The sequence below is a fragment of the Pteronotus mesoamericanus genome, unplaced genomic scaffold, assembly GCF_021234165.1.
Source record: "Pteronotus mesoamericanus isolate MK-2021 breed Mesoamerican mustached bat unplaced genomic scaffold, CSHL_Meso_final contig_74, whole genome shotgun sequence".
NCBI lineage: Eukaryota > Metazoa > Chordata > Mammalia > Chiroptera > Mormoopidae > Pteronotus > Pteronotus mesoamericanus.
Window position 1 is genome coordinate 3001476 of NW_026555247.1, and position 15172 is coordinate 3016647.

The following is a 15172-nucleotide window of genomic DNA, read 5'->3' on the forward strand; positions in this document are numbered from 1 at the left end:
GGGTGTTTCATTATCCCTTCTTTGGTCCCTTAACTAGGCTCACTGCTTTGTAAACTTTTAAAAATGAAACCGTTTGGGTATACCATCTGTTTATTGCAGTGATCCAGACTGAAATATCACAACCAAAACAGCAAGTGACACACTCGAAAGTAAATGGAACCTGTATTACAGAGGAAAAGCTTATACCGATTTTATAGGGGCCATATCATAGTTCTTAAAAGTATCAGGAAAATTAATGATAAATATCTCAATAAAAATGAACAAGTGACCAGAACACCAAAAAAATGAACATCACTAGATAACTATGAAATAGATATTTGTGTTTTTGAAATACAGGCAGAATTTTATTTTATGTAAATTTCTTATTTTCTGAATTTTCCACCAAGACTAGCTTTTACTTAAATAAGAAAAATTAATACATGTGACATAAAAATTAAACCTCACATAAAATTGCTTTAGGCATTTATAGTAAGGTCCAATTTAACAACCTTTAATCCTCTATAACAGTTGCCTTGAAAAACTCACTCCTTGTGCATTTAGTCATTCCCTTGTTAGTGAATCCATAGTACCTGTCACATGTTTCTTTCATAAGCTCATTTTTTGCATTATATGATTGCGTCTCTATTGTGAAGTCCTTGGGCCATGTTTTAATAATATCTGGAACAAAATCTGTATACAGTAAATGTTCCTTGAATGCATAATTATGGGAATATGGACAGTAAAACAGAAGAGAAAGGATGAGAGATGGCCTTGCTGGGTTCCAGTGCACTTTCAGCAGTAACTGGTTCTGGAAAAAGTCTGGCGCCATTTATTACACTCAATTATTATTACCTGAGGTATTTCTTAAAATAAGATAATTTATATTATTAAGCTTTGCGTGCATGTTTTTAAAAAAGGTAAACTGCCAATTAAAACCGTGACTGTGAGATATGAATATGAGTGTATGTGTGTGTTGAGAGGGAGACACATGCTCCAGCATTCAGTCTTGGTGACACAGTACCATGAGTGATATGGGATAAGGCGTCATTGTCAGAATTAGACTTACACAGCTGTCAAAGGAGCTAGGAAAATGCATGGTCAGAACAGCACCTGGATGTTTAGAGGAAAATCACTGCTTGCAGGAAAACCCGAAGAACCAAGTCAAACTGCCTAAATGGGACTGGGACAGGAAAGCTCGCAGAGACTTAAGGGAAGCTCTCGCCTTTGTGCAGTTGGTGCTTCTGTAGGTTCACAGTCAGGAATTTGTTGGTGAACATTCCTGCTGGTCAGCAGGAAGATGAGTTATATAAAAATCCGGGTGAGACAAATGCAGGAACCCCCCACTAACCTCTGTGTTTGATCTAAAGGACCTTCAGAGAGTCATGGCTGCTGCTTCACCTCTCCCTCTTCTTTTGGCCAACTCAAACCAGGACCTGTGCAAGGAAGGGCATTCACAGACACGCGATTCCCATCTCAGCCAAGCTGGCAACAGAACAACTTGGCACTGTGTTTACATAAAGGTCCTAATACCTGTCACAGTCACTATTAACTGTTACTGTTGCCATTATGAAGTAGAGCATGGTCTAATGGAAAAGAAAAAGTTAAAAACTACATTGGAATATCATGCATGTTAAAGTAGACATTCACTTCCCCTCTGTTTCTCACTTCTGGTTCCAGGCAACCAAGTATTTGTTTTCTTTAAGATAATTTACTCTCCTCTATTCTAGGATTTCATACAAGAAGAATTCTATTTTATGCACTATTTTGTGACTGGCTTCTTCTGTTCAAAATAATGTTTTAAAATTTATCCCAGTTCTTGAATTTAGCAGCTTATTTTCTTTTATTTAATTATATTGATTTTTATTTTTCTGATTTTTATTTTATTGAGGTTTGAGTATATGAGGTCTTCCAGAAGATATCCAGCCATATAATATGAAAACTACAGACATGTACTGAAAAAGGTAGAAGATACAGGAAACATTATGATGCCTCAGTCCCCTTCAAAGTAAGCACATTGGAACCTCACACAGTTCTGTTCTCCCAGTCACCATCAGCTGCCCTATCATATTTTCCCAAATCTCATTGATGGTCTGAATTTTCTTCCCTTTCAAAGGTGATTTTAGTCTTGGGAAAACCCAGAAGTTACAGGTCACCAAATTTGGGTTGTAAGGGGCTGAGTCACCTGGGTGATTTGATGTTTCACCAAAATCTTTGCACAAAATGAAATGCATGAGCAGGCACATTGTCATGATAAACCTACCAATCACCACTTGCCCATAGCTGCAGACTTCTGAGTCATCTGAGTAGTTTCCATGGAGGAATGATCAAGATTAATGCAAAATTCGATGCAGATTTATTGCTCTGTTTGTTCATTTTTTTAAAATATTTTATTTATTTATTTTTACACAGAGGGAAATGGAGGGAGAGAGGGAGAGAAACATCAATGTTGCTCAGTTATTTTGAATGCAATGGCCACACGGTACTCATGCTTACTCAAGGTGTCTACTGCCCCCACTGACTATTACAGTGAAGTTATCATTGTTCACACAATGTGCATTCCATTCCCCTTTCCTTGATTACTAGGCTATGTCTATGTCATGCAAACCATTCTCATTATATTAACAATGAATGGACTTTTTCTGGACAAACCTTGTATACACAAAACTGTACCTATCCTAACTGTATGATTTAATGAATTTTCTTTTATTTTGAGTAGTAATTTATGTTGAATATAATTCAACTCATTGATTAACTCAGCTATAATTAATAAAGAACCTGTATATTTCTATAAAATTTCATATGTAGACATATATTTTAATTGTTCTTGGTTAAATACTCAGAAGTGGAATTACTGGATTATATGATGATTAAGTCTTTATATAAAATACTAAAAAACACTGTTTTCCAAAGATGATTTTATCATTTTACACTGGCAATATGTAAGATATTCAGTTCCTTCATATTCCCACCAATATTTGGTATTAAAAGGTTTAAAAAATTTACACTTGTTAATGAGCGTCAGATGATGTCTCATTATAGTTGTACTTTGCATTCCCCTGATGACTAATAATGCTGAACATCTTATCTGTTTAGTGGTTATTCATAACTCTTTTCTTGTGATTTTTTTTAACCCATCTTTAAGTTTGATTTGTTTCCTTATTGAGTTTTAAGAGTACTTTGTATATTCAGGATACAATTCCCTTGTCAAATGCGGATTTTGAGTATTTCCTTCAGCCTATGGCTTGCCTTTTCATTTACTTAACAGAGTATATTTTAAAGAACCAAAAGTTTTAATTTTGATAATGGAGAATTTAGCTAATTGTTATGGTTTATAACTCTGTTTTCTAATTTAAAAAAAATTTTGTCACTCCAAGGTGTTCTTCTCTTGTATCCTTCTGGAGTATACACTACAAAATATCTATTTTACACAAAATAAGATATAATATAGGAATAAAAGAACAAATAGACAAAAGACATAAAACAACAGATAAAAATGTTATCAATGACCTTGTTAAATGTTAATTGACTCCACAGTTTTGTTTTGTTTTTTTTAGCAATGAACTTTGAAAATATTATGGTAAGTGAAAGAAGATAATCACAAAATTCAGTATTCTGAATGACTTGATTTAATTGAAATGTCTAGAAGAGGGAAATTTTTAGATACATAAAGTAGATTTGTGAACTTTCCAAAAAATATCATATTTATTGAGGTGTTATTTAGATATTCTAAAATTCACCACATTAAAGTATATAATTCAGTGTTAGTATATTCACAGAGTTCTGCAACCATCATCACTCTCTCATTTTGGAATATTTTATTCACCCTCATTCTATCTATTTTACTAATATTGTATATTTTACATCTATATATTGTAAACATACATATATAATGTATAGAGTAAGGGAAATTAAAATATGCTGTTGTAAAATTCTTAAATTATAATTTGTCTTTGATAAGGACTATAGAAATGAAGGGCTGGGAGTGGCAGTTGGTAGATAAGGAGTTTCCTTTTGGTGTAAAGGTGCTTTTAACATGCCTGGTTAATTTTGTTGGAACCTGAGCATTGTGTATGTAGCAATAGGAAGTAAGACAATAAAACAATAGTGTGAAATTTTACGTTTATTCAGCTAGGATCCAGGTTGCGTTAAATATTTGGTAGAGGTATAGGGATCAGAAGTTTCAATTCCCCCTGGTATTCTTGTTTTTGTCTCTCCTGTTATTTTGGAGTTACCCCAAGATTTCATTCTTGAAAGGAATCTGTGCTTTGCAGGTCTTTCATTTGTATTCACTATTACTATAGTAAGGGCATTGTTGATGTGGTGGTAAAATATGGGAGATAATTTTCTATAAATCCATGATTAAATTCCAGGCTTTAATGAGGTTATGTAGCTCTTTTTCACCACCTTAGGAGAGACAAAAAGGCTCGAGGTATACTGGATCCACATAACTGCCTCACCCTCAGATTGGATAAGGCTCTGTAATTTCTTTATCCCACAGAGTAGGTCTTCATTGAGGAGAAGGCCTTAAGCATACCTCTGTCAAGGTGGGGTGAGGGGGTAGGGGGAGGGGGAGAACTTTTTTTCTACCTTTCTAGGATCTTCTGACTAGTTAAGAATTAAATTGACATGAGACAGATTAACAGAAGAAAATGATCAAATTTAATTATGTACATACATATGGGAGTTCCATAAGCATATGAGTCTTCTATGCCATCTTGACCTGAGGAGAAAGGGGTGGTAGTTTGGGATTACAAAGGGGAGGAATACAATGAACATGAAGATGGAAAGGCAAGTGTTTGCTTAAACAAATATTTGCTGGGCTGTGCAGAGACAAGGGGATGCAAAGACAACAAGGGTCTCAGAGTGGATGCTGATCTCTAGGCCCTAAGGAGTCTCTCCCACCACACCTAGTTTTTATTATACTACACTTATGTGTGTAGATAGCTCCCTTCCTGAAGTAAGTCCTCATCTAAATTCTTTTAGACAGTAAAGGAGAATGCCAAAGTATTTCCTGAGTCTTTTGCTTCTTAAAAATAAAATAATGTTATTGTCAGGGAGACACATAATGAGGTGGTATATGTTGCTACTCTACACTCCAAAGTATTGAGTTTTTCCTTTCTCCAGCAAAAAAACAAACAAACAAACAAAAAACCCACTTTATTTTACTTGTCTCTTCACCATGAGATCCTAGTGGTGTTCCTGGAGATAAAACCCATAAGCATAGTAGCTCTCAAAATATTGGGCCCTCTCTAGTTTCTCATTCTCATGAGAGTCCATACTCACAACTCAGGAAATCATCAAAATTAACATTCAGTCATTTCTCTAGTTTATGGCTCTAGTATCTTCTGGACCAGCTAAGTCAACCCTGGCTATGATCCTCTGTATTCTCTTTTCTCGCCATATTTCTAGTGTGGTGTGTGTACTGTACCCTTAATTCTCTGAAAGCATTTTGGACACATGTATCAATATCACTGCCTACTTGCTAGTTACATTTCATGAATCACATTTGCTGCATTTGAGGGATGCCTTGTTCCTTGTTGAATTGTTAAAAGAGGTCCCAGTTATGATGTGCAGCAATGACAATACCCCTCCTCTGTGAATATGGAATATTTCAAGCTTTTGTCAGTGTTAGTCACTCTTAGGCAGCAACTGGCTTTGGAAATTTCTCTGATGTTAATACCACCTCATGTGGACATTTGCTACCTATATTAATACCAGTGGCCTCTTTTGCTGTATCATTACATTTTGGCTTCTTATATCAATATATTTGAAAAGGGTCAAAAATCATGCCCTCCACTGGTTTTATAAATAAAACTATAGAATGACATAAAAAAGTCAGTAACTTTATTGAAAAATCTATAATCTGATTGAAATTAAGAAAATTAAATATCTTTTATTTTAATGAAATTTATCATTCCTAAAAACCTAGGAATCTACTATCCTTCCACCCCTGGAAAAGTTGTAGATGTTTTAAGAATGACTACATATATTTCACAATTAATTTTAATTTTTAAATCAATGTTGCATTTTCTCTTCAGTAAGCAAATATGTATTTTCATAATTGTAATTTATTTTTATGCGTTAAAAAGGTCAATTTGATTTACCGGTATAATTTATCATGTTAAACATATACAAACTTATGGCAGAAATTATTTCTATAAATGCCTGTTAATATGAAAATGAGGATTTTATAGCTTCAAGCTTCATACAATAATGTCAATTCCTTCTAAATTGTGATTTATTGGTCAGCAATTTGTAGAAATGGAAAGATGTTAGCTTATTTTCCCCTGTGAGCTATTCCATGGGTTGTAATTTCAAAAATATTCTTTCTCTTTTTATAGGTGTGTTAGTCATAGAGGGTAACCTGTCAATGAAATTCTCTCTCTGAAGTTGCATACACAATATTGTAGATTCCTGGGTTTTGCTATAGTTACTTATTGAAATGTACTTTTCTTTAAATTTTTTGTCCTTAAAAGTAAGTAATCAGACTAAACACAATCAGATGGTATGAAGTTAAAAGTTATTGATTGCTATAGCTTAACTTTAGGAATTGGAGTAATAAAATTATTAACTTAGTACTTTTTCTCTGTGATTATCAAAAATGTTTAAAATGTGTAGGCATGTAGAATTTGGGCATATAGGGAAGATTAGGGAATGCAAATCATTTCTAAACATCAAAAAATTAAAAGGAGAGTCACAAAATACCACTTCATAGAAAGATTGAGATTGCAAAAATGTTTTCACATGTCAGTCATGCAGAGCCAATGGGGAAAAAAACTTTTCCTTTCTTATTTTTGAATCAATGCATTTTTTATTTTTTTCCCATTATCATTGACTCCCCCATACCTTCTTCCACATTCACCTCCCCATTCCTCTCAGCAATCACCTCACTGTTTTCCATGTCCATTAGTTCTCTCTCTTTTCTTTTTTTTCAAAATCAGTGCTATTTAGTGGAGAGGATGCTAATCCCTGCCATATAAAAGAGGTAGTATTTTGTAATGCCCCAAGCCATTTTCTCAAAAAATAAATTATATGATTCTAAATATACTTGAAGAAAAATCTATCATCTAGGTTTTTACCACATAAAACACAATCTTAAGCATTCAAATAAAAAATATAATGATATTAATATAAAATATGATCTTTGTTCCATGTTCATATCTTAAACATATTTACTACTTGAGTTTAAGTTCAAAAATAAATAAATAAATACATAAAAGAAATGCCTAAATAAATTAGGTAGACTCTTACTAGTGTCCAATGAAGAATTTTTTTTCTTGATCTTAATATCTTGAAGAAATTAGAATAGATTCCAGGATATATCTTTTAAGAAAGTAAGTAAGGAAAAGAATTTTCTCATCCCTACAGCGATGAGTAACTGAGAACTAGGCGAAAGGTATAAGAAATATTAATAATAGAAAGCCAGCGAGAACTAGTGCAACCTCTTCCAACTTTCTTTCTCTTCTTTTGAAATGCTTCTGAAAGAAGAATTTCTTATCAGTAGTTACCAAGCACCTGGGGAATTTTCACTTCTTACATTGACATGAAGTCAGAGAGATACTATTGACTCTTGCAATGGTAATCTATCTATTGCATTATCTTACTACACAAACATAAGTTTTCACCCTCCACTGGGTAAAGACTTCACATACACATGCAAACGCTCACGCACGTTCACTTATGGGACTTGTTTTCTATGATAGACAGCTGTTTCTTGATCCAGTTTCCCCCTTTAATCCATCTTCCTGTTAGCATTATCAAATTATATAAACAACAAAAAGAGTAAGAAGGAATTGAAGTATAGGAGGCATTTTCACTAGATAACAAAGTCGGAAATGAATTACCTTGAAATAGTTCAAGGTTTGAAGGGTTGTAGAAATTGTCACTTTCTGTAACAAAAGAAAAAAAGTGACAAGTTTAGGTTATGCATGGGGAAAATGTTCATAATGAGAAAATCATGTAGTAGACTCAGAGAATTCTTTCTCAGGCTAGAACATCCACACAAAATAAGATAGTAAAACATGACAAAGATATCAAGAAGTTAAGCACAAATAATACAGATCTGGCTTAAGAATTAGGTGAATATTAATGACAATCAGTTAGATATTGATGTATTGATGGAAAGGCCATAAACTCTATTAATACATAATGTCAACAGGGCTTTATAGAGTGCCCAATAAGTGAAGATGAGTAAAAACTAAATGAAAATAAGAAACTGAAGAATTTGGCAACACAAAAACATAACATAATACTATAGAAAAGGAAAAGAACGTAATATGAAAATGGTTTGCCATTATAGCTACATTCTAAAAAGTATGCATACAAGCATTTCTCATTTTACTCCTGAATCATTTACGAACTAATTCTTTTTTTAAGACTTTATTTATTTACTTTTAGAGAGAACAAAGACAGGGAGAAAGAGAGGGAGAGAACCATTGATCTATTGACTGTTTTACACGTCCTGACCTGGCACCAAACCTGTAATCAAGGCACGTGTGTCTTGATTGGGAATCAAACCAGACCTGTGCCATACCTGTCAGAGCTCTAGCCTTGTTCTTTATTGTACTTTGCCAAGAGGCCTGCCCTGACCCCTATGGATTACATCACACAAGCATCCTTGATGTCTGGCTTCCAATTGTCCACATTCTAGAAACCACAGGCAGGAGACTGGAGACTAAGAGGGAAATGGGGTTTTTCAGTATTTCTTCCCCTCTTTTTCCTGCTTTGGCACTGCACTTCTGGCAATGGGTTGGCCCAACCTTTGCCTGACTCTTTAATTTGTCATGCTCGTCCCTTCTCTAAAACTCCAAATCACACGAATCACCAGAATACTATTCTGCCCTTGGTTTCTTCAGGTCTAAGAGACAGTAATGATTTCCCAAAGTTGCTAATCTCAGGGCCTCGCAACATTTGTGTCTTTCTATTACTCTGCCCACACTTTGAAAGTAGGACTTTCCTGAAAGTTCTTTTCAGGAAACATCTGATTGGAACTCTGGAACCTAAGTATCCTTTTAGTACTTTCAACAAAAGCCAGTAATTTGAAATAAGAAGTATTCAAAAGAGACAAGAACATTAAACATGAGAGAAAAAAGAAATCCTGCTAAGAGTTATTTAGAAATTAAAATGTAACTGGAAGAACAAAAATTTTTTTAAATCTAAAAAAATTAATTTGCAAAATATTTGAAAACTGATAAGCATGCACAAAATACAGCATCAGATCTGCACAAAGAAAAATATCAAATATTTTAAATATCAAATGATGTAAAAACCAACTTCAGCTTTTCAAAATGCATAAGGAAATGACAATAATATCAGAAATACATATGCACATGTACAAATATACACAGTATAAAAAGCTAAGGATAACCTGAAAGTAACTAATGTGAGATAAAATTAAATGGAAACAATACAAAAAATTATATAAATAAAAAATACTTTCTCCCAAAAATATCTACTTGGTATATGTTAATCATTGTAAGTACCAGACAAAACTGATTTTTTCAAAGAACCTAGCTCTAATTCACATAGGAGAAACAATCAAGTGACTTTCAAAAGGACAAAAGGAAAGAAAATAAAATATGATGTAGGCTATACAAGAAATGACAAAAAAAGCATATCAAAAGATTTTGAAAGTTACATAAAATATTTAGATACAGACATTTTATACCACACTGGATATTTGTTAATGTGGAAAACTACTTAAATTACCTGAGCTTCAATTTCTTCATCTGTAAATGTGGCTAATATTTCTTTCCTCATAAATTTGCTGTAAAGACCATTTTACATGCACAAAGTGCCTGGTATTGGACTTTAAACTTGTTTTAGTTTGATACCAAGGCATGGATACTGTATCTTTTTAAACCTCTAAATAAATGATTTGAAGTGCTGTCTTCAAATACCCATATGTATATGTCCCTCTATCATTTATTTTTCATCCTTGCTTTCTTTTCTTTTTACTCTCTTTCATGTAGGAAAATGAAATCTTCCTGAAAAAAATGTACCTTGTTGGTAAGAAATCAACAGAGACAAGAGGGAAGGAGGGAGGGCCGGGGGGGAAAAGGAAGGGAAGGGGAAAGTCAAGGAACATATAGCAAGGACTCATGGACAAAACCAAAGGGGAAGAGCTGAGGGAGGGAAGGAGGGAGGGGGCAAGGGAAAGTGGTGGGGGGGAGGCAGAGACAAATGAATTTGAAAAAATAAATTTAAATAAAATTAAAAAAAATATTATACCTTGTTGGAATGTTTTGCATATTATGTTTAAGTTAGTCTGAAACAATTATAAATTCTAAACTCAATCATGTACTTTTGCTTTTTAGAAATATATCTCCCTAGGAAATTTTAGAAACATTTATTCATCTTATGTAAATGTTCCTGGTGACCTTTATTTGAAAAGTTTCTTTTAGAAAAGCATAAGAGAATGTTAAACAATCTGCACTTTAATCACATTGTAAGGAAGATGGCCAATGATGGAAGCAGGTAATCCTGTTTAATAGACAGCTGCACTTCCCACACACCTCTAAGGTGGCCTAGGCAGGCTTTCAGTCTGACATATCTCCCACCAGTTTGCCTCTGGAATGGAAGTTAAAGGTCTGGGTTAAAGCCACTGTTCTGCTATTAAAGGTCTGTTTCCTTTGACAAATCTGTTTACTGAAGTTTTCTCTTCTCAGAAAAATAAAATATGTATCTTAAGTTTGGGATCAAATCAAATGAAATAACATGCAGAGACCATTCATAGACTATAATTGTTATACCTCCATAAGGAATTATTATTAGGTCAATATACATTGGCTGTTAATATCGTTTTCTATGATTGGTAAAAGAAATTACTAGTCAAATTTTTCAAAAAAGTAGGACATATAAACAAATTTACTTTTTAAAAAAGATGCATAGTTTTTGTTTTTGTTTTTAATATAAAACAAATTTATTGAAAGTAAAAAAAAAAAAAAAACGGGTCATGAAGGGTCATAATGTGCTTGGCTGGTACCTTTCTTGACAAAGGACAATCTTTACTTAACTGAGTCTGTCTATTGTCTTTTTGTATCTGTGATAACATGTGTTTGGAATCTCAGGGTAATAGCCCCACTCCTCAGCCTCAGGGCACAACCACACACCAGAGCAGAGACCACAAATCCCCTCATTGTTATTCTCATCCTGTGAATTGTTGACTCTTAACTATCCTATACCCAGCATGTAAAAGAAGTAGGTGTCTATTCCTTTTACTTTTTATCCAGTCTTAGATATTTTCCAGCTTTGCTTTCTCCCAGCTCCCTAAACTACCACCAACAAATTTCTAGTAACCTCTTCACCTCCCCCTTTGATTACAATGATAAAATAAGGTACAAAACTGTCATTCTCTGGAGCATTCTCTAAATCTCTTGAGATTTCGCTTCCTGGCAATTGTAGTCGGTTTGGCTCAAAAAAACTCATTAAAAAAATCTTACGGGTTTGGATGTTTCTTAAACTGGAACATGAATTTCAAGAAAAATTGAATTAGGTTATTAATGCTATTAATTCAATAATTACATCTTTTTTTATTTTAATTATTCCTTTATTATTTGTTGAAACTAAACTTGTTTTAGAATATTTCTTGCCTATTTTTATTATTTAAAAAAAAGCTTTAAATGATTTTTTGGTATTCTTTATCCATTTATTGATTAAAGGTTTGTAGAGCTTTTTTCAAAAAAAATAAAAAATACCCTATTAACCATGTTTTAGATGTGTTGCAATTATTTTTCTATTCTATTCCTGGCCCTTTCACTTTTTTTAATTTATTTTTTATTTTTTTAAATTTATTTACTTTTTAAATACATTTGTCTCTGCCTCCCCCCCACCTCTTTCCCTTGCCCCCTCCCACCTTCCCTCCCTCAGCTCTTCCCCTTTGGTTTTGTCCATGACTCCTTGCTATATGTTCCTTGACTTTCCCCTTCCCTTCCCTTTCCCTGCCCCCCACCCCCCTTGTCTCTGTTGATTTCTTTTCCTTTCAGTGTTGTTGGTCATATTTTCCTTGCATCTTTGCAATGTTGGTTAGGTTCCGCTTATAGGTGAGATCATATGGTAATTGTCTTTCGCCCCCTGGCTTATTTCGCTTAGCATGATGCTCTCCAGTTCCATCCATGCTGTCGTGAAGTTTAGTAGTTCTTTTTCTCTTTCTGCTGCGTAGTATTCCATTGTGTATATGTACCATGCTTTTTTGATCCAATCATCTACTGATGGGCATTTAGGTTGCTTCCAACACTTGGCTATTGTAAATTGTGCTGCTATGAACATTGGGGTGCATAGGTTCTTTCGTATTGGCGTTTTGGTGTTCTCAGGGTATAGTCCCAGCAGGGGAATCGCTGGATCAAAAGGCAATTCCATTTTCAGCTTTCTGAGTAAATTCCACACTGCTTTCCATAGTGGCTGCACCAGTTTGCATTCCCACCAACAGTGGACTAGGGTTCCCTTTTCTCCACAGCCTTGCCAGCACCTGTTGTTTGTGGATCTGTTTATGATGGCCATTCTGACAGGTGTGAGGTGGTACCTCATGGTGGTTTTGATCTGCATTTCTCTGATGGCTAGTGATGCAGAGCATCCTCTCAAATGCCTCTGGGTCCTCTGTATCTCCTCCTTGGAAAAGCATCTGCCCAGGTCCTTTGCCCATTTTTTGATTGGATCGTTTGTCATATTGGAGTGGAGTCGAGTGAGTTCTTTATGTATCTTGGAGATCAAACCTCTATCTGATGTATCATTAGCAAATATATTTTCCCATGCGGTTGGCTCCCTTTTCATTTTGCTGATGTTTTCTTTAGCCGTGCATAAGCTTCTTATTTTGATGAGGTCCCACTTGTTTATTCTTTCCTTTATGTCCCTTGCTTTAGGAGACATATCAGTGAAAAAATTGCTGCGTGGGATATCTGAGAGTTTCCTGCCAATGTTTTCCTCTAGGACTTTGATGGTGTTGCGACTTATATTTAAGTCTTTTATCCATCTTGAGTTTATTTTTGTGTATGGTGTCAGCTGATGATCCAATTTCAATTTTTTGCATGTAGCCGTCCAGCTCTCCCAACACCATTTGTTGAAGAGGCTGTTAGTGCTCCATTTTATGCTTCTGCCCCCTTTGTTGAATATTAGATGTCCATAGAGACCTGGGCTTATTTATGGGCTTTCTATTCTGTTCCACTGGTCTATGGGTCTGTTCTTGTGCCACCACCAGATTGTTTTGAGTATGGTGGCTTTGTAGTAGAGTTTGATGTCCGGTATTGTGATCCCTACTACTTTGTGTTTCTTTCTCAAAATTGCTGCGGCTATTAGGGGTCGTTTATGGTTCCATATAAATTTTTGAAATGTCTGTTCTATTTCTGTGAAATACGTCATTGGTATCTTAATAGGGACTGGGTTGAATCTATAAATTGCTTTGGGTAGTATAGACATTTTGAGGATATTAATTCTTCCAATCCATGAGCACGGTATATGCTTCCATTTATTTGTGTCTTCCTTAATTTCTTTTTTCAATGTTGTATAGTTTTCTGCATACAGGTCTTTTGTGTCTTTGGTTAAATTTATCCCTAGGTACTTTATCTTTTTTCGTGCTATATCGAATGGTATATTTTTCCTGATTTCTTCTTCTTCTATTGCATTGCTGGTGTACAAAAACGCCTTTGATTTCTGAATGTTGACTTTGTATCCTGCTGTTTTGCCAAATTCACTTATTAGCTTGAGGAGTTTTTTGGTAGAGTCTACAGGGTTCTCTATGTACACTATCATGTCATCTGCAAACAATGATAGTTTTACTTCCTCCTTTCCTATTTGGATGCCTTTTATCTCTTTCTCTTGTCTGACCACTGTGGCTAGGACTTCCAATACGATGTTGAAAAGAAGGGGTGAGAGCGGACATCCTCGTCATGTTCCCTATCTTAGTGGGAAAGCTTTCAGTTTTTGCCCATTGAGTATGATATTGGCTGTAGGTTTTTCATATATGGCCTTTATTACGTTGAGGAATGCCCCCTTTATTCCCATTTTGCTGAGTGTTTTGATCATAAATGGGTGCTGTACCTTGTCAAATGCTTTTTCTGCATCTATCGAGATGATCATGTGGTTTTTGTCTTTTCTTTTATTTATGTGATGTATCACATTTACTGATTTGGGTATATTGAACCATCCCTGCATCCCTGGGATGAATCCCATTTGATCGTGGTGGATAATCTTTTGAATGTATTGCTGGATGCGGTTTGCCAATATTGTGTTGAGGATTTTAGCATCTATGTTCATCAGCGAAATGGGCCTGTAGTTTTCTTTCTTTGTAGGGTCTTTATCTGGTTTTGGGATCAGGGTGATGCTGGCCTCATAGAAGGAGCCTGGGAGTCTTCCCTCCTCTTGGATTTTTTCGAAAGGTCTGAGAAGGACAGGGGTTAGCTCTTCCTTCAATGTTTTGTAAAATTCTCCTGGGAAACCATCTGGCCCTGGGCTTTTGTGTGCTGGCAGTTTCTTGATGACTGCTTCAATTTCCCCAGCTGTTATCGGTCTGTTCAAGCTTTCTGTTTCTTCCTCCTTCAGTGTTGGGAGATTATACTTTTCTAAGAATTTGTCCATTTCATCAAGATTTTCAAATTCCTTGGCATATAATTGTTCATAGTAGTTTCTGATGATCATTTGTATTTCTGTGGTATCAGTTGTTATTTCTCCCCTTTCATTTCTGATATAATTAATTTGGGTCCCCTCCCTTTTTTTCTTGATGAGTCTGCTTAAAGGCTTGTCAATTTTATTTATCTTTTCAAAGAACCAGCTTCTGGATTGGTTGATCCTCTGAATTGTTCTTTTCGTCTCTATGTCATTCAGTTCTGCTCTAATCTTGACTATTTCCTTCCTTCTCCTTGCTCTGGGATTTATTTGTTGTTGTTTCTCCAGTTCTTGAAGTTGTAGTGTTAGGTCTTTTATTTGAAATGTTTCTATCTTTTTTAGGTAAGCCTGTATTGCTATGAACTTCACTCTCAGGACCGCCTTTGCTGTGTCCCATAGGTTTTGGACAGTTGTCTGTTCTTTTTCATTTGTTTCCAGAAATTTTTTGATTTCTTCTCTGATCTCATTATTGGCCGGTACATTGTTTAATAGTGTACTGTTCAGTCTCCATGAGTTTCCAAGTTTTTGAAGTTTCTCTTGGAGGTTGATTTCGAGTTTCAACGCCTTGTGGTCTGACAAAAAGTTTTGTATTATTTCA